A 24,549-nucleotide genomic window follows, 5' to 3' on the forward strand; every position below is an offset into this window, starting at 1 on the left:
AGATCTTAAAACTACAGTTGATTTGTTTTCTCTTAAATACACATGTGCACTCTGAACTGAGAGGAAGCAATACCTCCTGGAGGTTTAACTTGAATTTGTCTATATCTGGTTAAACAATAATTTTTGTCTTTGCCTTGATCATCTTTCGATTTGATCCATATTCATTTGTCTAGCATCTTATTCACTTTTGAAGAAAATGAGCAAGAACGTTTGTCTCAATGCTGATAATACTAATATTGGAAAATCTCTTCTGCCAATATTGTAACGGTTCAATAATGTCTTTGTACTTAGAATACTTCTGACTGCTTAAAAATCAGCTATTAAAAATTAAATGCGTCTTGAGCACTACCTGATGGATAGCTTAAATTGCATCAGAATTTAGAAGCAAGACGTTCTACTGGAAAAGCCATTTGCCTCTAAGTCTAACTCGTATGCCTAAAAGGCCCAACTGATGACTGAAGTTATTCACAGAAGGTGACCTTCCAGTTGTAAGTTATTATAGTCATATACCGTCTTACCTCATGACATTTAATATTGGCAATGAGTTAAGTCTACTCAAGTAGGGTAATGAGGGTGCTTCAGAGTAGGATTTTCCTGGAAAGTTTTGGAACACCCACTAACTGTTAGATTTCTCTCCAGCCCATTCTAGCTCTCAAATTGATCAAATATCTACTACATTAACACCCTAGTGTTCATGTAGAAACATTTCCCCATAGCAAAAGAAAAAAAAAATCTGTCACATTGCACAGGCAGTGCTGAAATTGAGCTGGTGGTTGGAGGTGGTCAACCAAGCACTAATTTTTGAAGACTGGAACTTATTTTTCCTCATCAGACTTTGACCCAGAGCAAGAGAGAGAAAACGCCACATTGGGTAAGAGAGAAGGCAAAAAATCGAAAAGCTAGGACAAAGGCAGAAACATGAACCAGTAAGAGTGAAACAAAGGAGCAGGGAATGTCTAGTGGTGGATTAAAGGAGCATAAAGCGGAATCAGGACTATGCAGCTTTGGTAGTTGACACGCTGACATTCAGTAGTATTGACCATGATCTTCTCTGCTAAAACTTTTGACCCCTGCATTTATTCTTTTACACAGAAAGCTGCACACAAAGGTGCCAGCATCTCACCAAAGAGAAGAAAATGAACCCATCAAATGTTTACAGCATTTTGACCGGAATATTGTGAATGGCATTGGTTTCTAGGCATAAAACCTGAAGACCCTTTGTAAATCCCAGAAAGTTGTAAAATGGTACCTTTATGAGGTGTCATTCCTCTAGGTGCAGATTTAGATAAATAAACGACTACGGGGTAAGCCAATGTTTTGAATGGACTTCACGTAAATTCCTTTATAAAGTATGTTTCGGTGATGAAACCCCTCCTGTAGACTGGACAGCAGATTAGGAGAGGCCAACCCTGTCTTGAGGGAAGTTAGTAGTTGTCCTCTATTGTAAGGAAAGTCCCTATGTAAAGCAGGTGGAAAGGCAGGCTTGGAAGCAAAAACAAAAACAAGGGTGGATTACCCAAGAGATCTCAATCAATCAATCAAAGACATTTATAGAGCGCACTACTTACCCGTAGGGTCTCAAGGCGCTTGGGGGGGGGGGTGCCGTTACTGCTCGAACAGCCAGGTCTTGAGCTTCTTCCTGAAGGAGAGGTGGTCTTGGGTCAGGCGCAGGTCGGTCGGGAGGGAGATCCATGTCTTGGTGGCCAGGTAGGAGAAGGACCTTCCTCCTGTTGTTGCTCTTCGGATGCGGGGGACGGCGGCGAGGGCGTGGTTGGCTGATCGGAGGTGGCGTTTGGGAGCGTAGAAGTTGATACGGTTGTTGAGGTAGCTCGGGCCTTGATCGTGTAGGGCTTTGTGTGCGTGGGTGAGGAGGCGGAAGGTGATTCTTTTGTTGACGGGGAGCCAGTGCAGGTCTCTCAGATGTCCGGAGATGTGGCTGGTTCGTGGTATGTCGAGGATGAGTCTGGCTGAGGCGTTCTGGATCCGCTGGAGTCTCTTCTGGAGCTTGGCGGTGGTACCGGCGTAGAGGGCGTTGCCGTAGTCCAGTCGGCTGGTGACGAGGGCCTGGGTGACGGTCTTCCTGGTCTCGGTGGGGATCCACCAGAAGATCTTCCGTAGCATGCGTAGGATGTTGAAGCACGACGAGGAGACGGCGTTGACTTGCCTGGTCATGGAGAGGGAGGAGTCCAGGATGAAGCCCAGGTTGCGTGCGTGGTCCGTCGGTTTGGGTGCGGTGCCCAGGGCGGGGGGCCACCAGGAGTCGTCCCAGGCGGAGGGCGAGGAGCCCAGGATGAGGACCTCCGTCTTGTCTGAGTTCAGTTTCAGGCGGCTGGTCGTCATCCACTCGGCTACATCTTTCATCCCTTCGTGCAGATTGGCTCTGGCGGCGGCGGGGTCGTTGGTCAGGGAGAGGATCAGCTGGGTGTCGTCGGCGTAGGAGATTATGTTGAGGTTGTGTTGGCATGCGATGGCCGCGAGGGGGCTCATGTAGACGTTGAAGAGGGTGGGGCTCAGCGAGGATCCTTGAGGGACGCCGCAGATGACTTCGGTGGCCTCTGACTTGAACGGTGGTAGGCGGACTCTCTGTGTTCTTCCGTCGAGGAAGGAGTTGATCCATTCCAGTGCCTTCTCCTGGATTCCGACGTTGCTGAGGCGCTGCACTAGGGTGCGGTGGCAGACAGTGTCGAATGCCGCGGAGAGGTCTAGGAGGATGAGGGCCGCTGTATCTCCGTTGTCCATCAAGGCTCGGATGTTGTCGGTGGCGGCGATGAGAGCGGTCTCGGTGCTATGGTTGGCTCGGAAACCAGACTGTGAAGGGTCGAGGGATCCATTCGTCTCGAGGAAGGCGGGCAGCTGTTTGTTTTTTTTTTTTTTAATTTTTGTAAACCTTTATTGTGCATTAGGCAAAGAACAAATACGGGCCCACAACCAACAGGCCGGCCACGGATACGTTTGTTGCACCAAAGCCAGCAATATGGTGACACAGTGACATCTTAATACGACATGCAAGCATTTAAAAGTTACACTGTAAAACTTGAGATCCCGCGTCCCAGGAGTAATGAAGGTTCATTTTACATTTTAGTAGCAACTATTGAAATACGACATTTAAATTTTTTTATAAAAACAGAAGGCTAAGAAAGTGGAGTCCGTGCAGGCGTGAAATGACAGTAGCAGCAAGTGTACCACGCAATCAAGTTATTCAATAGTCAAGTCCCTCACGGCAGCATGTCAGCTCGAATGTAATACAGCAGGAGTTACACATCAAACATCATATCTATGTCCACCGCCACCCACCCTAAAGCTGCAGCAGACACGGACCCAAGTTAGAATAAAGAAAAAGAGACAAAACAAAGGAAAAATTCGAGGCACCATAGAAAGCGAAATCAAGAAACTAAAATCCCATCCCCCAACCCCCCACCCTACACGCATGCAGAGGCTACAGCCTACCCCCCCCCCCCAGCAGTGTGTCTGTCGCCCAATAAACCCGAAATATAGGACAAGGAAGAAAGAGGAGAAAAGAATAAGGAAGAATTATAACACCTAGATATAGAGAGTAAGAAAAGAGCATTCTAATCTTTAACTCCCATAAAGAAAAACAAGTCGAGGGGAGGTCAGTTCCACATACTCTCGGTCACCACCGGCCCCATAAACATCCCCTACCCCAATTATCATCAGCACGATAGAACTAGCAAACAATACTACAAATGGGGAGAGTCATTGCTAAATGTGTATACAAATCAGACAAAAAGCAGTTCCAACCCAGTCCCCGCCCGCCGGTATGTCAATTATAATGAAAGAAACCGCCTAGCCCTGGCCCGATCGTGGATGTCCCCCCACTCCCACCACCCACGAAAAGCCAGCACCCTCGGAGACAAAGAAACAAAATGGCCGAAGTGAGAGAGGGGGAGGAACATGAGCGCAAAATGGACGTCGCCAGCCTCCAAGAAGTTCATTGTTCTCAGTTGAAAGCCCCTCCGAGACAGCCAGATGGTAAAAGTTCCACAACTGGGAGAATGGAAACCCCAAAGATAGAGCAATCGAGGGGGCGAGAGGCCATGTATCAGGTGTCCAAAACAGTGGTGATGTTGAACAAGGCAGAAAGTCAGTCTTGGAACGAGAGGGAAACAAAATAGCACTAACCGGTCCGATGGGTGGCCTTGAGTTGCAACAAGTACCGGTGAAAACAGTAGCAACATTGCTACGAACCCTCGGAAACATTGTATCCCAGTCAGCAAGCTGCAAGGGCAAATCCAGACTTTGTGGGGGACAGACCTTCCGCTCCCGTCCCAGGTCGATCACAATGGCATCAAGCCTCTCGCCCAGCGTGCGATAGCCATGTTCCAGCGCCAATCGTAATTCACCCAGAGCAGCCATAACATCACCATTAGACCACGCAGGCTGCGGTTCCTGTAGCTCCAAAGCAAAGGAGGACGAATGTGGGCTGGCTCCCAGCGTGGACGTGGGGTCGCAGTTCCAAGGTGAGGACAAACAATCTTCCTCACGTCGCAAGCAAACAGGCGGCGCCATCTTGCCGATGATCTAGTACTAGAGCTGGGGGATGGGGGTGCGCGAGGCACTACCGATGATCAATTCAAGCCCTCGGTGTCTCCAGGGTCATCTCTCGGCCAGCGGTTGTCGCATGGAGCCGAATCGACATAGCGTGTTAGTCAGGGCGGAGGGGGGGGGGCTCGCCGATGCCAGGCAGGAGCAGCGGTGGGGTCTAAGCAGCACTCCGTCGGTGCCCTGCAAAGGAGCCTTTTATCCCATGCGTCCTCTCCACACACTCGCGCTACAATTCCAATGCGCGATAGAATCTTGGCAGACTGTGCAGGATTTTCTATGACTTGAGCAAAGGCGGCACTCCCCACACTCCGGCTCCAAGCGAACAGCCCGGCCGTCACGGAGCCCCAGAGGTCCGGCGGTGCGCAGCGATACAAGCTGGGGTCCAGGGCAATAAGGCAATTCCAGGATATCTTCGGTTACCGGGCAGTCAGAGGACCCGGAGGAACGCTGGCGAAGTCAGCACAGCTTACCGCACGTCCCGCTGGTGATGTGCTTCAGGATATCGAGCAGGATTCTGGTGCGGGATTCAAGGGCCGGCGGAGCCGAGAGCCTACACGTCCGCTCCGGTCGCCATCTTGGCTCCTCCCCCTCGGCCAGCTGTTTGTTGACGGTCTTCTCGATGACTTTGGCTGGAAACGGGAGGAGCGAGATGGGGCGGTAATTCTTGAGTTCGGTGGGGTCCGCTGTGGGTTTCTTGAGTAGAGCGCTGAGTTCGGCGTGCTTCCAGCTCTCAGGGAAGGTGGCGGTGTCGAAGGAGGTGTTGATAATGTCCCGTAGGTGGGCTGCGATGACAGCGTCCGCCTTGTTGAAGACGTGGTGAGGGCAGGGGTCGGTCGGAGATCCGGAGTGGACGGAGTTCATCATGCGGACGGTGTCTTCGGTGCTGACCGGAGTCCAGGCGCGGAGGGTGGTGGTGGGCGGCGTTGCTGCGGTCGTGGCGTGCGTCGGTTGAATGCTGAAGCTGTTGTGTATGTCCGCGATCTTGTTGTGGAAGTAGGAGGCGAGGGAGTTGCAGAGGTCTTGCGAAGGGGTGATGTCGTTGCTTCCTGCGTTGGGGTTGGAGAGTTCTTTCACGATGTTGAAGAGTTCCTTGCAGTTGTGTGCGTTGTTGTCCAGCCGGTCCTTGAATGCAGTTTTCTTGGCGGTGCGGATCAGTTGGTGGTGCTTCCGGGTGGCGAGCTTGAGGGTGGTCATGTTGTCCGGAGTAGGTTCCCTTCTCCAGGCTTTCTCGAGGGCTCGGCAGTTCTTCTTGGAGCTCTTGAGTTTGTCGGTGAACCATGGGGCTTTCTTGCTGCCGGGTCTGCTGGGCGGGGTCCTCAGAGGGGCGAGCTCGTCCGCGCAGTTGCTGATCCACTTTGCGAGGTTGTCGGCGGCCTGGCTGGGGTTCGCTGAGCTGGCAGGAGGGTGCTGGCTCAGGGAGGCGGCGAGCTGGTCGGCCGTGATCTTGTTCCAGCTTCTACGGGCAACCTGTTGCTGGTGGTGGTGGATCGTCGTTCTGTCGAAGGTGAAGTGGACACAGCTGTGGTCCGTCCAGTGGAGTTCTGTTGCGTGGCTGAAGGCGATGTCTTTGCTGGATGAGAAGACGGCGTTGAGTGTGTGTCCGGCGAGGTGGGTGGGGGTGCTCACCAGTTGCTTGAGTCCAAGGTTGGCGAGGTTGTCGAGCAGGGTGGTGGTGTTGCGGTCGTTGTTGTTCTCCAGGTGGAAGTTGAGGTCCCCCAGGAGGATGTAGTCAGCGGAAGGGAGGGCATGCGGGCTGACGAAGTCGGCGATGTCCTCGCTGAATTGTGTGCGTTGTCCCGGGGGTCGGTAGATCAGGGTGCCTCTGAGGGTGGTCTTCGGGTTGGTGTGGATCTGGAAGTGCAGGTGTTCGGCGGTGGTAAGGGTGTCGTCGGTGCTGGTCGTGATGCGGATGGTGTTCCTGTGGATCATGGCGATGCCTCCTCCCATCTGGTTGGCGGTGCGGTCCCTCCGGGTGATCTTGTAGCCCTCTGGGATGGCGATGGCGATGTCGGGAGCTGAAGAGGCGTTCACCCAGGCCTCCGTGAGGAAGACAACGTCAGGGGCTGTGGTGTCGAAGAGGTTCCAGAGTTCGAGGCGTGTCTGTGGACGGAGCGGGTGTTGAGCAGGATGCACTTGAGGAGGTTGCTGCTGGTGTTAGGCTTGGCAGGTGCTGGTGCAGGGCAGGTCCGGATGCAGGTGAACTTGCAGGCGTGGCAGCCTAAGGGTCCGTGGGTGCGTCGTGGGGTGGCTCGGTAGCATCCTGGGATTCGGCCGGTGTTGAGTGCGATGAGGGTGGCGGCGGTGTACGTCAGGCGGGTCGGCCGGGGTCCTCGAGGGCCAGGGGTCCTGGCCCTGGGCGCGGTCCAGGCGCGGACGGGCGTAGACGGGCCTACCTTTGGCGCGCCTTCGGCGCACAATCGGCGCGCCCGCTGCGCGTGACCACTGCGCGTTCGCACGGTCGCCATATATGGCCAAGTGCCCGGGGGGGGCGGAGCAGCTGGGAGGCGGGAGCGGGGAGGGTACAGAAGGAAAAAAGGGGCGGGGTTAGCGGCAGTGGCGGGGAGCGGGGAGCGGGGAGGGAGGACAAAGGGGGCTCAAAAAACAACAGGCAATACAGAAATAAAAACAATTTACAGGCAATACAGAAATAAAAACAATTTACAGGCAATACAGAAGACTAGACACAAATCTAATACCGCAATGACAACAGGGGCAGGTCAGGCGGCCACGGACCACGCCGCTCGAAGGCAGGGGGCGTGGTCACGCGGCGGCAGCCGGGGTGAAGCGAGGCAGTCAGGCGGGGAGGCACACGCAGCAGCTGGTGGCCGTGCGGCGCGGGGGTGTCCTAGAACTAGGTCACACTCACCCGCGTCGCACGGTCGCCATATATGGCCAAGTGCGCGGGGGGGCGGAGCAGCTGGGAGGCGGGAGCGGGGAGGGTATAGAAGGAAAAAAAGGGCGGGGTTAGCGGCGGTGGCGGGAAGCGGGGAGCGGGTAGGGAGGACGGAGGGGGCTCAAAAAACAACAGGCAATACAGAAATAAAAACAATTTACAGGCAATACAGAAATAAAAACAATTTACAGGCAATACAGAAGACTAGACACAAATCTAATACCGCAATGACAACAGGGGCAGGTCAGGCGGCCACGGACCACGCCGCTCGAAGGCAGGGGGCGTGGTCACGCGGCGGCAGCCGGGGTGAAGCGAGGCAGTCAGGCGGGAAGGCACACGCAGCAGCTGGTGGCCGTGCGGCGCGGGGGTGTCCTAGAACTAGGTCACACTCACCTGCGTCGCACGGTCGCCATATATGGCCAAGTGCGCGGGGGGGCGGAGCAGCTGGGAGGCGGGAGCGGGGAGGGTACAGAAGGAAAAAAGGGGCGGGGTTAGCGGCGGTGGCAGGAAGCGGGGAGCGGTGAGGGAGGACGAAGGGGGCTCAAAAAACAACAGGCAATACAGAAATAAAAACAATTTACAGGCAATACAGAAAGAAAAACAATTTACAGGCAATACAGAAGACTAGACACAAATCTAATACCGCAATGACAACAGGGGCAGGTCAGGCGACCACGGACCACGCCGCCGCTCATTACAGCAGTAACGATTTAGAAAAGGGGGTGGTGATGAACAGAGTGTCTGAGTTAAACAGACCACTCTTACCCAGTCCAAAGATCAGGGCTTGATCCATCACCGTTATTTATCTCACTACCCCATCCCAGCTCAGAACCTGGCTATATGCAAATCAGTCTGTCCCTGGCCCAGTGCATCATGGGAACAGGGCAGACTAAACTACCAAGCCAATTCTTCACCAGAAAGGAGACAAGCTACCGGGGACCGGTTTCTGGCATTTCAGCCTTCTTCGGCCCGGCTTGCTTGAATCCTGATGGAGCAGTGAGAAAGGGACTCATGTCTGAGTATACCCTGCCACACCTATAGTGGCCAAAAACGATTTAGAAAAGGGGGTGGTGATGAACAGGATTCAAGCAAACCGGGCCGAAGACGGCTGTAATGCCAGAAACCGGTCCCCGGGAGCTTGTTTCCTTCCCAGTGTAAGAATTGGCTTTTGTAGTTTGGTTTGCCCTGTTCCCATCATGCACTGGGACAGGAACAGACTAATTTGCATACAGCCAGGTTCTGAAACTGGGATGGTGCAGTGAGCTAAAAAACGGTGTTGGATCTAGCCCTGATCTCTTGACTGGGTGAGAGCTTTCTGCTTAATTCAGAGACTCTGTCCCTCACCACCCCTTGTTGTAAATATTTTTGTCCACCCTAAGCGTGGAAGGGTATTCTCAGATGTGAGACCCTTGCTCATTGCACCATCAGGATTCAAGCAAACCGGGCCGAAGACGGCTGTAATGCCAGAAACCGGTCCCCGGGAGCTTGTTTCCTTCCCAGTGTAAGAATTGGCTTTTGTAGTTTGGTTTGCCCTGTTCCCATCATGCACTGGGACAGGAACAGACTAATTTGCATACAGCCAGGTTCTGAAACTGGGATGGTGCAGTGAGCTAAAAAACGGTGTTGGATCTAGCCCTGATCTCTTGACTGGGTGAGAGCTTTCTGCTTAATTCAGAGACTCTGTCCCTCACCACCCCTTGTTGTAAATATTTTTGTCCACCCTAAGCGTGGAAGGGTATTCTCAGATGTGAGACCCTTGCTCATTGCACCATCAGGATTCAAGCAAACCGGGCCGAAGACGGCTGTAATGCCAGAAACCGGTCCCCGGGAGCTTGTTTCCTTCCCAGTGTAAGAATTGGCTTTTGTAGTTTGGTTTGCCCTGTTCCCATCATGCACTGGGACAGGAACAGACTAATTTGCATACAGCCAGGTTCTGAAACTGGGATGGTGCAGTGAGCTAAAAAACGGTGTTGGATCTAGCCCTGATCTCTTGACTGGGTGAGAGCTTTCTGCTTAATTCAGAGACTCTGTCCCTCACCACCCCTTGTTGTAAATACATTACAGCAGTAAGGCAGAAAAACAAAGGTCAGAATTAGAGCACACATATCATATTTCGAAGATGTTAGGAATGACATTGACCTCATAAGTAGATTGCATACAGAACCGGAATTCTATGTACAATTGTAAGTGCTGGTTCGCTGTACAGCGGTACAAAAGGGGGTGGTGATGGACGGAGCATCTGAATCAATCAAACACTCACACCCAGTCAAAAGATCTGGGTTTAATCCAACACCGTTCTTTAGCCCACTCTGCCACCCCAGTTCAGACATGGCTATATGCAAATCAGTCTGACCCTGTGCCTGATGGAACAGTCCAGCCCGAACTGCCAAGCCATGTCTTCCCTGGACCGGAAACAAGCTTCCGAGGACCGGTTTCTGGCATTCCAGCCGTCTTCAGCCCGGATTGCTTGAATCCAGTGGCAAAGTGAGCAAGGGACTCACGTCTGAGCATACCCTGCCACACTTATGGCGGCCAAAAGCGGTACAAAAGGGGGTGGTGATGGACGGAGCATCTGAATCAATCAAACACTCACACCCAGTCAAAAGATCTGGGTTTAATCCAACACCGTTCTTTAGCCCACTCTGCCACCCCAGTTCAGACATGGCTATATGCAAATCAGTCTAACCCTGTGCCTGATGGGAACAGTCCAGCCCGAACTGCCAAGCCATGTCTTCCCTGGACCGGAAACAAGCTTCCGAGGACCGCTTTCTGGCATTCCAGCCGTCTTCAGCCCGCTTGCTTGAATCCAGTGGCAAAGTGAGCAAGGGACTCACGTCTGAGCATACCCTGCCACACTTATGGCGGCCAAAAGCGGTACAAAAGGGGGTGGTGATGGACGGAGCATCTGAATCAATCAAACACTCACACCCAGTCAAAAGATCTGGGTTTAATCCATCACCGTTCTTTAGCCCACTCTGCCACCCCAGTTCAGACATGGACATATGCAAATCAGCCTTGACCCTGTGCCTCATGGGAACAGTCCAGCCCTAACTGCCAAGCCATGTCTTTCCTGGTCCGGAATCAAGCATCCTAGGACCGGTTTCTGGCTATCAGCCATCATCAGCCAGGATAGCTTGACTCCAGTGGTGTAGAGAGCATGGGACTCACGTCTGAGCATACCCATCCCACTCGGGGTGACAAATGCAAAAACAACAGTTGATGGACAGAATGCAGAACAATGTCATACATTCATCCCAGTACAGAGATCTGGGCCTAAATCCATCGTTTTTTGCACTCCACACCACCCCAGTTCAGACATGGCCAAACACAAATCAGCCTTGACCCTGTGCCTCATGGGAACAGTCCATCCCGAACTGCCAAGCCATGTCTATCCTGGACCGGAATCAAGCATCCTAGGACCGGTTTCTGGCTATCAGCCATCATCATCAGCCAGGATAGCTTGACTCCAGTGGAGAGCATGGGACTCACGTCGGAGCAAACCCGTCCCAGTGGGCACAGATGGGAGGCCACTCTCCGATGGCGCTGGGCTACTGGTTGTACCGTAGGGTCTATGTGGAGATGGATTTGTTTTCTCTTGAATTTTCCAATCCCTTCGAACACTGTTGCAAACTCCGCTAAGATTTGCTGTACAGATTCCTGATGTATTCTGAAGGCGAAGTTCACAACGCCCAGATCCTCAGCTGCTCTGCACCCCAGTAGCATGCCCTGTCCATTCTCCGTCACATATACCAGGGACGTGGTGGATCGTGTCCCATGGGTGATCGCCGTCTTGAATTTTCCTTTGATCTTCAATGGCCTGTCCTGTACATATGCGAAAAAGGTGATTGTCGTGGGGCCTAATGAGGGAGCTGGCTTCATGGTGCTGTACACGGCTACTGACATGATGTTTATGGTGGCACCTGTGTCGACGACGGCAGTGATGCCCTGCTGGTCCACCTTGATGTTGCATTGGATACTTTAGAGTCGCCGTTCCGATCATGTGTACCGTGTGTACCCTCTGTTCCTCTCCCTCTGTATCATCCATGTCACTTGTCTCCCCCCTTCCTTGCGGAATGAGGTTGACCGCTGGCCTTGGCTTCCTGAAACGCTTCAAGCGGCAGACCTTCTCAAAGTGATTGAATCTCCCACGCCAGCACATCCTTTGCCCTTCACTGGGCAGTCCGTCGCACCATGGGGTCCTCCACCACAATAACCACAATTGCGAGTGTTCCTGGGTGGAGTGTTCATCTGTTCTTACTTGCTGTATCTGGCTGCTGGCCTAGTTGCCACCACATTAACCGGTTCTACATTTACGGGTGTTTGCAAAGCCGCCTCTATGTGGGCTTCCCTGGCTTTGGACAACTCCTTGGTGCGCCCTAGTGTCAGTATGTATGTCAGTGACTTCCCTGACTCCTCGAGGATCCGTTCTCTGAGCTCCGCCAATGCACAGCCCTGAATTATTTGCCCTCTGATTTCCCATTTTGTCGCGAAACCGCATATGCTTGCAAGGTTCTTCCGTCGAGCATAGAAGGTGTCTAGGGACTCCTCCGGTAATTGACGTGCCTGGCGAGAAATCAAGCGCACATACTCTTGGTTTGCCATCGGCTTGAAGTACCCTGTGAAGGAATTGACAAGGGTGTGGTGCGTTTTGGGCGTGTTATTTGTGATCCTAGGAATGTCCTTCCCTCCCAAATGGAGAAGCAAGGCCCTCCTCTGGTCCTTGTGAACTTTTGTGGCCTCAAAGAATATTACCAGGCGTTCCACCCATTTGGGTGCTTGTGCTGACGGGGGCCCCACCACCACGAATGGCTCAATTGGTGGAATCTACGACATTATGTGTGCTGGGCCCATAGTGTGCTGCAGCACACTCTGGACGTATCACCAAGCGCTGCCCACAAGCTGATATGCCACACTAGCTGGACCGGGACCTCTGTAGATTGCCTCAGTCCCAGGAAAGAAGTACGCCTGCCGCCGTGCCGGCCGCTGTGAGGCTGGGGCTGCCCTGGAAGGAATGAGGCCTGACCCGGGAGCACGTGTTTGCAGGCCCAATGCTGAGCAGCGGGGTGCCAGGACAGAGACTGGATATCCCTCACCTCAGCCACGGGACACGGGTTTTCCCTCAGACTGCTGCCACCTCCGGTCCGGAGAACATCGGATTGGCGGCACGGCTGACGGGGCGTAGGCTGACGCGTGTGTCTGTGGCAAGAGCACCGCGGAGCTTGGAACTCCTAACCGTGGCCCCCAGAGAGCTGGGGAGCGGGGTACGCCCGCCCTTGTCGCCAGTTGTTGTGTCGCTAAGGCCGGGAACACGGCCTTACACTCGTGGCTGGGGAGGCAAGGCTTATTAATCAAATGAGGACACGGAGCCGATGTGTAGTGTTAACTGCTCCCGCGTTCACGCGCCAACTGACGTCACGTCCCCGGAAGCCTCTTTATTAACCAAGGGTCACCTGACCTGGGAGCCTATCATCAGGCATGTGAGGAGTGGGGAGCACTGCTCACACGGCCCTCTCAATAACTCTGCTGTTCGCATTCATTCCATCATGGCTGCGATATTACAACCACTAAGTGAAACAATGGGGTGCATTGCATTCTTGTAAATATGGTGCATCCCTACGTTTTTCAGAATGGCGGAGTGCGGCGTTAGGAATTTTGGCTTAACGCCGCGCTCTGCCATTCTGTAGTAAATATGCCTCAAGATTTTTCTTTTCAATTGTGGCTTGCATTCTACAGTATAAGTATTAGACAGAATAGCAAAACTGCTATAAATGAAGTTCTGGAGTGTTGATAATGATTAGATTCAATTACAGCATTCAAACAAAGGATGGAGCATGTGAAAAGTCAGACTGCAAACACGTTCCGCTGCATTAACACATACTACAAAACATAGACTGAAATCTAAACCTCACAAAAATAACTCTCGACCTGCACCTAATTCCACTGTTAAATCCTAAAATATGCTACGACTACATTAAGAAAAAGTGTTAGTAATTTAATCCAGCCCTAATATATATGGCGGGTACATTTTGGATGCATGTAGGCATTAAATACAGGTCGAGAGTTTTTGTAGGCAGGTATTTATGTAATGTTTTAAGTCAGTCCGTGATTTTGCTAAATGTTTTTGCAGCCTGTTGCTGCGAGAGAACAGCAAAAGACTCACTGGTGGCATTTCGGTGCAGCACAGCCTTGCCAGATGGATAGTAACATCCTCAACCACCTAGAACTCCCTCCCTCCCGACCGACCTGCGCCTGACCCAAGACCACCTCTCCTTCAGGAAGAAGCTCAAGACCTGGCTGTTCGAGCAGTAACGGCACCCCCCCCCCCCCCCCTAAGCGCCTTGAGACCCTACGGGTAAGTAGTGCGCTCTATAAATGTCTTTGATTGATTGATTGAGGTTCAGTACAAAAAGAAAAAAATAGCAGACATGGAAGTGACAATGGCACTGTGCTGCTCGATTGCCATTTAGTGCCGGCTGTCCCGCCTGTGCCATAAAAGGTCGGGGTACCTTTACCCTTACAAATAAATCCAGGCTGCACTCTGTGAAGTAACCCATAAGCACCATTGATTTGAAATTACTTCCTCAACAAAACCATAATATCGCTTTTTTTTTTTACATACATGCTTCGGCCATAAAACTATGGAAGCAGCACAGCCTGAGGACTGCAAACCGTTTACTGTCTACCGTGATGTAAATCTCAGGATACAAAACTGTCCACTTTTGCTAATAAAAACCTGACTCTTACTCCATGAAATCGTAACTCCTAAGTTTTTCATGAAAGCAATAAATAAAAGAAACTCCCACAAATGAAGGACTGTTTGATTGGAATTAAAAAAACAGCAATTAAAGCCGGTGAAGTTGGCAGAAAATGACCTTAGCTTGAAATAAACGTCGCTCACCTTAAAAGCACAAACAAGAAATGAGAAAGGGTGGCTGCAGAAATGATGTCTGGCATTATGATTTATCTGATGGAATTAAATATGAATAGCCTGTGAAGTACCTCTGCTCATTCATTCCAAAAATGACTGGAATTAATGGGTCAACAAAAATTGATCTTCATAAAGGACACCATTTAGATCCTTAAGTGCACCAGAGTTAAGAAAATCAAATACCCAGAGTCATCATTAAGCCCTTCCTGGAATACAAAGATATAATGGAACCGCCCACATTTGCATTAGGAAGGATGGGCGTGGCTAGGTGAGCAGGTGAAGGTGCCAATATCCTGTTCAAGTGGAGCCCTGAAATTTCCCTGGAACTCTTGCATCATGTTCAGAAGTATTGGTACAGAATATACTGGCTGTCTCAGATATATCAGGGCATCACCATCGTAGAGGGAGACCATATGTGTAGTCTCCCCTACTGTGACCCCACAGGGGCCGATTATCCTGCGCAATCTCTCTGCCATTGGCTCCATCGCGAGTGCGAACAGAAGGGGTGACAAAGGGCACCCTTGCCTAGCCCCTCTATATGAACCGAAGGCTTCCAAGACCTCGCCTCACGATCGCACCCTAGCGCAAGGGTCTATATAAAGTAGCCAAACCCATTGTATTTACTTAGGGCCCATACCTGCCTTCTGTAGCACTCGCCAGAGGTAATTTCAGTCTAAGGAGTCAAATGCATGCTCGATATCCAATAGCTTTAGGGCACAGGCATGTCCTTGCAGGTGAGGGGCATAATACAATAATATACTTGAGAAAGCCTTTACAGATTGTGTAGGGTACTTCTCTTCGGGATAAATCCTGACTGATCAGCATGTATTAAGGCTGTAAGATGGGGAGCAGGCGCACCGCAAGTATGCTGCTGATGAGCTTAACAACTACTTTTAATCGGGAAATTGGCCAATACGCAGAGGCTATCGTCGGATCCTAGCCTGGTTTTTTCATCATCACTATTAGTGCTTCACGCATTGTGGACAGAGGTACCCTTTTGGAGAGCCCCCTCGTAGACCTTCAATAGTCTGTCAACCACCACATCTGCGAATCTGTGATAAAATTCTGCAGGCAGACTGTCACATCCTGAAGATTTTACAGTTTTAAGCCCTTGCATCGCCAAAAATATCTCCTCACGAGTAATAGGTCTATCTAACACCTCACGGTCTTGCAAGTCAAAACTCAGAAGAGGTACTCCTGCCAAGTGCTCCTCAATATACCCCATCAGACTCAGCCCCTTCATAGTGTAAGTCTACTCAAATGGGCTCGGAAGACCCATTGATGGCCCACTACAAACAGACCAGGGTCCCCATATTGTCATACATTATCAGGACTGGGGTCTGAGGGTTCTCCTCTCGGACCAGTCGAGCTAGCACCAACCCAGTTTTGTTACCATCTGCATGTAGCCTCTGGCGATAGGCAGTGTATATATATTTCTCCGGTCAACACCAGTCATCCAGTAATACTTTGCAGCTCTCACACCGGATCGGTAGTTTGTCTGGGTCCAAACAAGCATTCTTCTATAGCTCCCAGTTCCTCCTTGTGCATTCGCATATCCCATTCAACTTGTTGCTTAACCACATAAGTTGTTTTGAAGCATACTTCCCATGAGACGGCCTTCATTGCCTCTCTCTCTATTGCCCTATTAACCACATTGTCTCAGCTCTCAGTGAAGTAGTGTGTTAATGTGTCGCTGACCGCCGCTTCAAATGGAAGATCCACCAATGCCTGCGCCCGTAGTTGACACAGTGGTATCGCTGGGCGTCTATACTCCCTCCAAAAACTCATCAGGATCGGGAATGGTCTGATAAATAGTTGGCTAAGTAAGAAGTCTGTGACACCCCTTGTGCCATACCACTGGAAACCAAACAATAGTCCCATTGACAATGAGTCTCTGCTGCTGGTGTGTAACAGGAGAATACTTTCTCTGTCTGATGTCTGTCCCGCCATCCATTAAGGAGGTGTAAGGAGGTCTAATTCCCGCATCATGTCATGTAATGCTCTTGTCAGGTATGGCTTAGTATGGCATCTGGGGAGTTCCAGCCTATTGCACCATCTAGGGCGCAATTACAATTACCTGCCACTATGATGTCTACATCAAGGTACAATGACGCAGCCGCTGCAACTCCAGCATAAAAATCTTGCCCTTCATCCTCCCCTCCTCTTTGCTGCCTTCATTACCTGTCTGCTTCTCCATCTCCTTCCCCCCTCCCCTGAATATTTCCCCTTGCCTGCTTTTCCCCTTCCGTATTTGTGCTTATTGTTTATCTTGACCTTACAAGTAACTATGTTGCCATGCCCTAATAACTGTGTAACCTTTGTAACAATGTAATCTGTAACTATGATCTTATGCTCATGTAAAGAGCTCTGATACCTCCGGGTCTAGCCGGCGCTATATAAAACGTTTAAAATAAAAATAAAATAAAGTAGCACGTCCGGCCTGCCTTTACTGCCAAAAATAAAATGTCCTCAGCGCTTCATATAACCACTTGCCCTTAAAGCCTGCCTTACCTTTTAAATTGCAGGTAGGCCTCAGTGTTAATAAGAAACATATCTTCTGAGATGCTCGTGTCTTTCTCTTAGGACTGTGGTGTGCATTTTACAAAATGCAAACTACGTATAGAGCAAGAAAAGTGTGAGCGCAAAGCATTACCACGTTAAGATTCTTTTTACAAAGAATGTTAGTTCAGAGCCATTCTCAGAAATGCATCACACAGTAAAGCCACATGTTGTGCTTAATAAACAAAGCTCCGAGGAGGTGGTGGTTCCCTGGGATTAAACTGTCAGTGGGGGGAGGAGGGGGGCACTTGTGCCCTCTACCCTTTATTTAATAGACCTTTGCCCTGGGGCATGGCCCATCCAGGGGACAATGTTTAAACAAGCACGGGACATAGTGCTTGTTTTTTGAAAACTTTTTTGCAGTGAATGCGCAAATTTTTGCAAAACATTTAAAAAATGCTTTTTTGCCCTGGTGGGGTCTCTGGGGCACCCCAGGACAAGGGCTACAGGTCAGGATATCCTTTCCCTGCCTCCATTTCTTTATTTATATTGGGTTTCTTTTGGGTCTCAGCTGATATTCTTTTGTCTTTGGACCCAGTGGTCCCTCTGGGTCCCCCATGGTCCCAAGGTGGGGTGGGGGGGGGGGGGGGGTTGTGTATCTCTACTCTGCCCCTATATACTTTATTTCAAACTTCAGGACAGGGAACTAAGTCCCAGAGTCCTGTAATGGCTGTCAGCAACATTTATCTGATATTACTGGCAGCCAATCAGATTGCTCCCTTCCACTGGAGCAAATTGGCCCGAGGGAAAAAACCTCCCTCTGCAAATCAGAATGCTCCATTTTTAAATTGGCACTCCCACTAGAGTCTCTCAAGCCGATCGCGGACCCAACCGTCCAGATATACAATTTTTATATACCTTAATTTCTAAAAAAACGACTGAATGAATTTACATCAAATCACAAAAAGCACAATCGATGGACCATGATCTAGCTTTCTGCCACATTTGGTGTTATTCTGAACAGTAGTTTTTGCTGTAGCCCTGCCTAAAGAATTCCATGTAAAATTAATCAGAATTTTGTGCTTTGGAACCCCCTTTTTTCTCAGCTTCCGCTGGACGGATCACCCCGAACCTTTCCATACACAAATTAGGCAGAAAGTAGCACCTTTTTAAAAAGTTTTGTGGAATTTGTCAAACGTAGCCAAGGGTATTAGCACCACAAAAAAAGCATTTCCTATGACAACGCCGACCTAACTAGAACTACCCTTTGGCGACTGACACTGCGTCATATATATATATATATATATATATATATATCTATATATCTATATATATATATCTATATATATATATATATATATATATATATATATATATATATATATATATATATATATATACATATATATATATATATATATATATACATTTTAATGACAGATGAAGCCTCAAGTGAGTTATGATGCCCCTACCTGGGATTAAACTGTCAGTGGGGGGAGGAGGGGGGCACTTGCGCCCTCTACCCTTTATTTAATAGACCCTTGCCCCGGGGCATGGTCCATCCAGGCGACAATGTTTAAACAAGCACGGGACATAGTGCTTGTTTTTTGAAAACTTTTTTGCAGTGAATGCGCAAATTTTTGCAAAACATTTAAAAAATGCTTTTTTGCCCTGGTGGGGTCTCTGGGGCACCCCAGGACAAAGGCTACAGGTCAGGATATCCCTTCCCTGCCTCCATTTCTTTATTTATATTGGGTTTCTTTTGGGTCTCAGCTGATATTCTTTTGTCTTTGGACCCAGTGGTCCCTCTGGGTCCCCCATGGTCCCAAGGTGGGGTGGGGGGGGGGGTTGTGTATCTCTACTCTGCCCCTATATACTCAATGCGTGTTTGCGGTCTGACTCACAGGGGCAACTCTTTCGATTTGGATATTAGCGGCTTGCTCAGCCGCGAGTCAGACCCCCTGCCTGAAAGCGGGCTCGTGATGTAGCTTGAATTGGCAGCATCAGTGCAACGAGATCTACGCTCGAGATGACAGCCTTTAAAAAGTACAACGGAGGTGAGCAGGACTTCCAGCAACCCACTGGGGTAACAAAAAGACTTTTATTCTGCACCTCACTCGGCACTCACTTGAGGTTTCATTTCTCCTGCACTACCAGAACCAGAATGCCAGAGGTCCTGGCCCCGCCCACTGAGGCTGACCTGGGAATTGATAACAAGTGCGGGAGCAGCTGTGTGAGGAGAAGCAGGGTCGAGCCACTGACGAAGGGAACGATGGTTCCAGAAACTCGTATGGCTGTGATGAACTCTGGTTGGAACTAATGCCCTTTGGTTGTCGAGGCTGCCATCAAATAAATGCTCGAGAATCAATGCGTGTTTGCGGTCTGACTCACAGGGGCAACTCTTTCGATTTGGATCTATATATATATATATATATATATATATATATATATATATATATATATATTTTTTTTTTGAGGAAGCCGTTTAACGGCGAAACGCGTTTGTCTTTGATGGGGTGACGGGGGTCTGTCAATAAACCACCTAAACTACAGCTTCGAGTGCCGTCTGCTTTTTCTTGAAATAGGAGCGAGCGTGCAGAAATATATATATATATATATATATATATATATATATATATATATATATATATATATATATATATATATATATATATATACATATATATATATATATATATACACAGAAAAAACCATAGGTTTTAGGCCATATATAGTTAGGAATTTGCATTTACAAAACCTTGAAAATTCACTGAAAAAACCATTGGTTATAGACCATATATAGTTAGGAATTCGCATTTACAAAACCTTATTTTACTCACACAAAACCATTGAAATTCCATATATAATTAGTTGCACTAACTATATATCGCGCACCCGCAATCCACTGCTGATGATGTCACATATTACATCATTCATGACATGGTTAGTGACATCACTGATGACATCACTGATGACATCTCAAATGACATCACTGATGACATCTCAAATGACATCACTGATGACATCACTGATGACATCACTGATGACATCACTGATGACAACATCCAGTGACTGTATGTTTCTGTAAAGTTAAAATATGTCTTACATATTGAAGAATGAGTGGATGTATAAGTGTCTGGAAGAAGGATTTAGTAGGTGCATGACTGACTGTATGAGAGAATGATTAAATGTGTCTTACTGAGTGCATGGGTTAGTGAATAAACTGTCTTAATTTGTGCATCATTATATCTGTTGTTCTACAAACTGCTGCATGTGTTGATCAGTAGCTATATGAGTAACTGTATGGGTTATTGATTGGTTGTCCAAGTATTTGTATGGGAGACTGAGTGTGTGTGTATGGGTGGCTGGGAGGTGTGTGACTCTGTACATAGATGTGTGAGTACTTGATTCACTATATGTATGGGTTCAAAAGTGCATGTGGAAACAGCTGTATGGGCGGTTGACTGTGCATTAGTGTATTGGTGAGTGAATGGATATCTCAGTGCTACATGTCAAAGTAAGTACATATGTAAAACACAGTACATGTGAGAGTTGACATATATAAATAACTGTGCATAAGAGCCAGTGAATGTGTGAGTGGCTGTATGGATCATTGTGAACATGTATCAGGGATTGTATAAGAGAGTAAATATGTGTTAGTATATGTTTGAATAAGTAAGGTGTGTATAACTGTATAGTTGAGAAAATGGAGGTGTGATTGATTCTTTGCATGACTGACTAAGTGTGTGAGTAACTCCATGGATGAGTGACAGTCTGTGACTGTCTGTTTACACTGATTGTATCTAAGGTTATATTAGAGTCTGAAGAGGTTCATGGTATTATCACATGAATGATATCATCAGTGATGTGATCAGTAATGTCAAATGAGATGTTATCAGTGATTTTATCAGTGATGTCATTTGAGATGTCATCAGTGATGTCATTTGAGATGTCATCAGTGATGTCATTTGAGATGTCATTAGTGATGTCATCAGTGATGTCACTAACCATGTCATGAATGATGTAATATGTGACATCATCAGCAGTGGATTGCGGGTGCGCGATATATAGTTAGTGCAACTAACTATATATGGAATTTCAATGGTTTTGTGTGAGTAAAATAAGGTTTTGTAAATGCGAATTCCTAACTATATATGGTCTATAACCAATGGTTTTTTCAGTGAATTTTCAAGGTTTTGTAAATGCAAATTCCTAACTATATATGGCCTAAAACCTATGGTTTTTTCTGTGAATTTCAATGGTTTTTTAATAGCAAATATCAAAAGCTGTCAAATGTCAAGTACGTGATAGGTAAAAACTTTTTCGTGTTTATGCACGCTGATGTGCTTTGAACGCTGCCCCCCCCCCTCCCCTCTTTTCTCTTAGTAGTACTCTCTCTTTGCAGATAGTGAAGGGTAGTTAACGCAGGCCTTTACCCCCGTTGTAATCCGTCGTGCCTGCTTGTCTCTCCATTTGATTGATTGTTATCCAAGCATTTACTGTTTTACAATTGATTCTCTTTGGTTCATTCTCTATTTACAAACAAGCACAAAGTCGCAATACTCTGTTTAGTCTTTGCAGATAGTGAAAAATCGTGAAAAATCATGTAAAAAAATAAAGTAATCGAGCAAAATCAGTAGGCCACTAATTGGATCTCTTTTTGACCTCGCTAAAATAGAAACATTAGGAACAACCCTTCATGAGAAATACGAAAATAGTGAGATGAACTGAGCTCCACACCATGAGGGCTGCAAGACAGCTCGGCTCCGTCACCCACCCCGCCCAAAATAACGACAAACCCTATGCAAATATTAAAAATATATACAACACACCAGCAAAGTAACAGGGTAAAACATTTTATTAAATAACTATTTACATAACTATTTTATACTTTTTGTTGCCCGATCTGGCTAGCTCAATCGATCGAGCATGAAACTCATGCACTCTGATAGCAAGCGTTGCTGCTGATGCTATGCAGACCAAAACTGTTTTTCAGTTTGTACTTTCTTCTAGATTTTTCCATCCAAGGTTGGTTGAGTTTGTAGAACGATAGCTTCAGATTTTCAACATACGGTGTGGTGGCGCGGACTGGGAGGTGGCGCTTGGCTCCTGCCCCCTCCCCAAGTAAGATTTTCATACGTGAAAGTACGTTCATGGTTTTGGTCCCTGAGTTGCTTCGATGTCACTGCCATTCTCAAATGGCATAAGTTCTGGATGTTGGGTGCCATAGTTCAGAGTTCTGAGCAGCGCTTGTAACACTGTCTGAAGCTTATTTGCACCTACTGCAGCTTCACTATTCTCAAAGTAAGTGAGGGCCGTTTGTGGACCTGACTGCATTTGAAAACAATGTGATATGGTACCTCCCTAAACCGCTTGACGGAGGCCCCCGAGGGGCGGTGTGATGGCACGGACTCGGAGAAGACGCTTGGCTCCGACCCCCTCCCCAAGTCTTATAGCACTGGTGTAACCTGAGATCGCCCCCGACATAGGCGGCCGGCTCCCGGGGTCCGGCGGAACTTTTTGCCTTTTGATGACTCTTCTATTCTGGACCTTGTCCCACAATCCGTTTGACCTGAAGACACGCTGTAGTGGGGCGCCCCTTTACCGTTTTACTTGCCATTCCGCCCGCTTTTGCTACACTGTGCCTCTTCCGCCATTCATCTGTTTACCGCCCGCTCTTGCGACTACAGCGTCTCGCTCACCATGTAGTTGAGTTGCTCCCGCTCTTGCGATGCAGCGATAGGCGGATGCCACAGGACTCTCAAAATGGCGGCCGGCTCTTCAGATTTGGGCGTGGTCCACTAAAATGGCCCTGGGACACCTTGGAACTCGGACGCTTGCCTGATAGGGCTTGGGTCCCATTCTCGAAAGCGTCCCCTCAGCCGTGAAAATTCTACAAAAGTCTTGGGGGCCCCCGACTCCCGCAGGCTTCTGGTGGGGAGCGGCTGCCATGATTGCTCGTGGAATGGCCACGACGGAGCTACGAAATGGTGGTGCTCTCATGCTGACGCCAGCTTCAGTCTGAAACATCCAGAAACACTGTAGACTACCAATTCGATCAGTTCCGGTAGCGCCCCAACATGACCCGGTAGAGAAGAACTTGCCCTCCCCTCTTTGACTGATGGTTCTTGTTGCCTGTCCCCTCTGTTGTAATTTAACAGAACTTTTTGGACTGCTGAAAGGGGTTGTGTTCCGAACGCTGGTTGGTGGAGACATTTTGACTATATTCTTGACCTACGTTGTCTCGTAATGCGTTATATGACACGCCGCGTTAGCGCACCCGGAAGTGATCCGGGGCGCGGCGCGCAGCGCGTAACGTAAGCATAACAGGTCATGTGACTTGTTAATAAAACTTTTCATTGGTTCATTTTACTTTTGTTATTTTAATGATGAAAAGCTTGGTCATATGACCTAAAAATTACGCTTTTTATTGGTTTCGAACATTATTTTTTTTAAACATATATGTTATAATGTTCCAGGCTAATGTACTTTCCCGGAAAATTTACAACTGTCCTGCAAGTAAAATATATTCCTTTTTCGAGAAAAAGGGCATTTCTTCGTCCCATGACGGAGCCGTTGAGTAAAAGAGGCTCGGCCTGCTGTCTTAGTCGCCGATACGCCTGATTATCAGATTCTTATCGATCACTTTATGTTGCAGGAGTGGAAAACACAACTGCCCTTGACCATTTATCTTTACTGCGTTCCTACGTATTATACCTTTTATCCGTCATGTAATTGGACTGCTTTATTTCACTTGCCTTTTACTGATTCGAAAACAGTGACTAAAAGTAAAAACTTTACCAATGTAAATACTACTACCATGTTTTGTTTTAAAAACCTTTATTGTGAAAATGTCAGTATACAAATACGGGCCTATAACCACGTGGGCCGGCCACGGAGCAAACTGAAATCGTATATGATGAGGGGACATTTACACTGTAGAAGAACGTAACGGGCGGGCCATTAGGTTGCAAGAACTAAGGTGTCTAACAGTTGCGGAATCGGTGGACGTACATTTTGTAATTAAAATACGACAGGGCCACTTACAAAAAAATTATCTAGATATACATTTGCGGGCAAGTACCATGGGTGACGTTAATTCGAACTTTCAATAGTACAGTAATCAATAACACATCAGAACTTAATATCAATAGGGATGTCGAAATATTCAATCAATTCTCGTCCCCGCCCGCCATGAGCATCAAAACTGCATTCATCTCTCGTGATATCAAGGTTGTTCAACCAGTACACAACAAGGAGTTACGAGTCCCATTTATACCGGCGCCCTTTTTGGCGAGGCCGGGCAGGTCCAAGATATAGTCAAAATGTCTCCACCAACCATCGGCCAGACCAGAACCCCTTTCGGCCCTTTATGCTACAAGATGGTGTCTTCCATTCAGAAAATATTGTTGGCAGCATTTTGAAAGGAAAGATAAACAGCCGTTCTCCTAGTGAGTCTCACATTGTTACATTTAGGAAGAATGTTGAAGAGTAGTATGTTGAAAATCTGAAGCCATTGTTCTACAAACTCTCAATCAGCCTTGGATGGAAAAAAAAATCCTGAAGAATGTACAAACTGAAAACCAATTTTTGTCTGTATAGCATCAACAGCAACGCTTGACTCAGCTTTGTGTGAAGCCGCCATTTTGATTCAATCAATAGCGTC

The 24,549-nt window shown here is 48.3% G+C and overlaps 1 protein-coding gene across 1 annotated transcript in view; it reads left to right on the forward strand.

Annotated features, from left to right (window-relative positions):
- Window positions 1-24,549, forward strand: part of VWA3B (von Willebrand factor A domain containing 3B) — a 981,637-nt gene that overhangs the window by 47,087 nt on the left and 910,001 nt on the right. The window lies entirely within an intron of this gene.

This window comes from Lissotriton vulgaris, chromosome 8 (assembly GCF_964263255.1).
Source record: "Lissotriton vulgaris chromosome 8, aLisVul1.2, whole genome shotgun sequence".
Lineage (NCBI taxonomy): Eukaryota > Metazoa > Chordata > Amphibia > Caudata > Salamandridae > Lissotriton > Lissotriton vulgaris.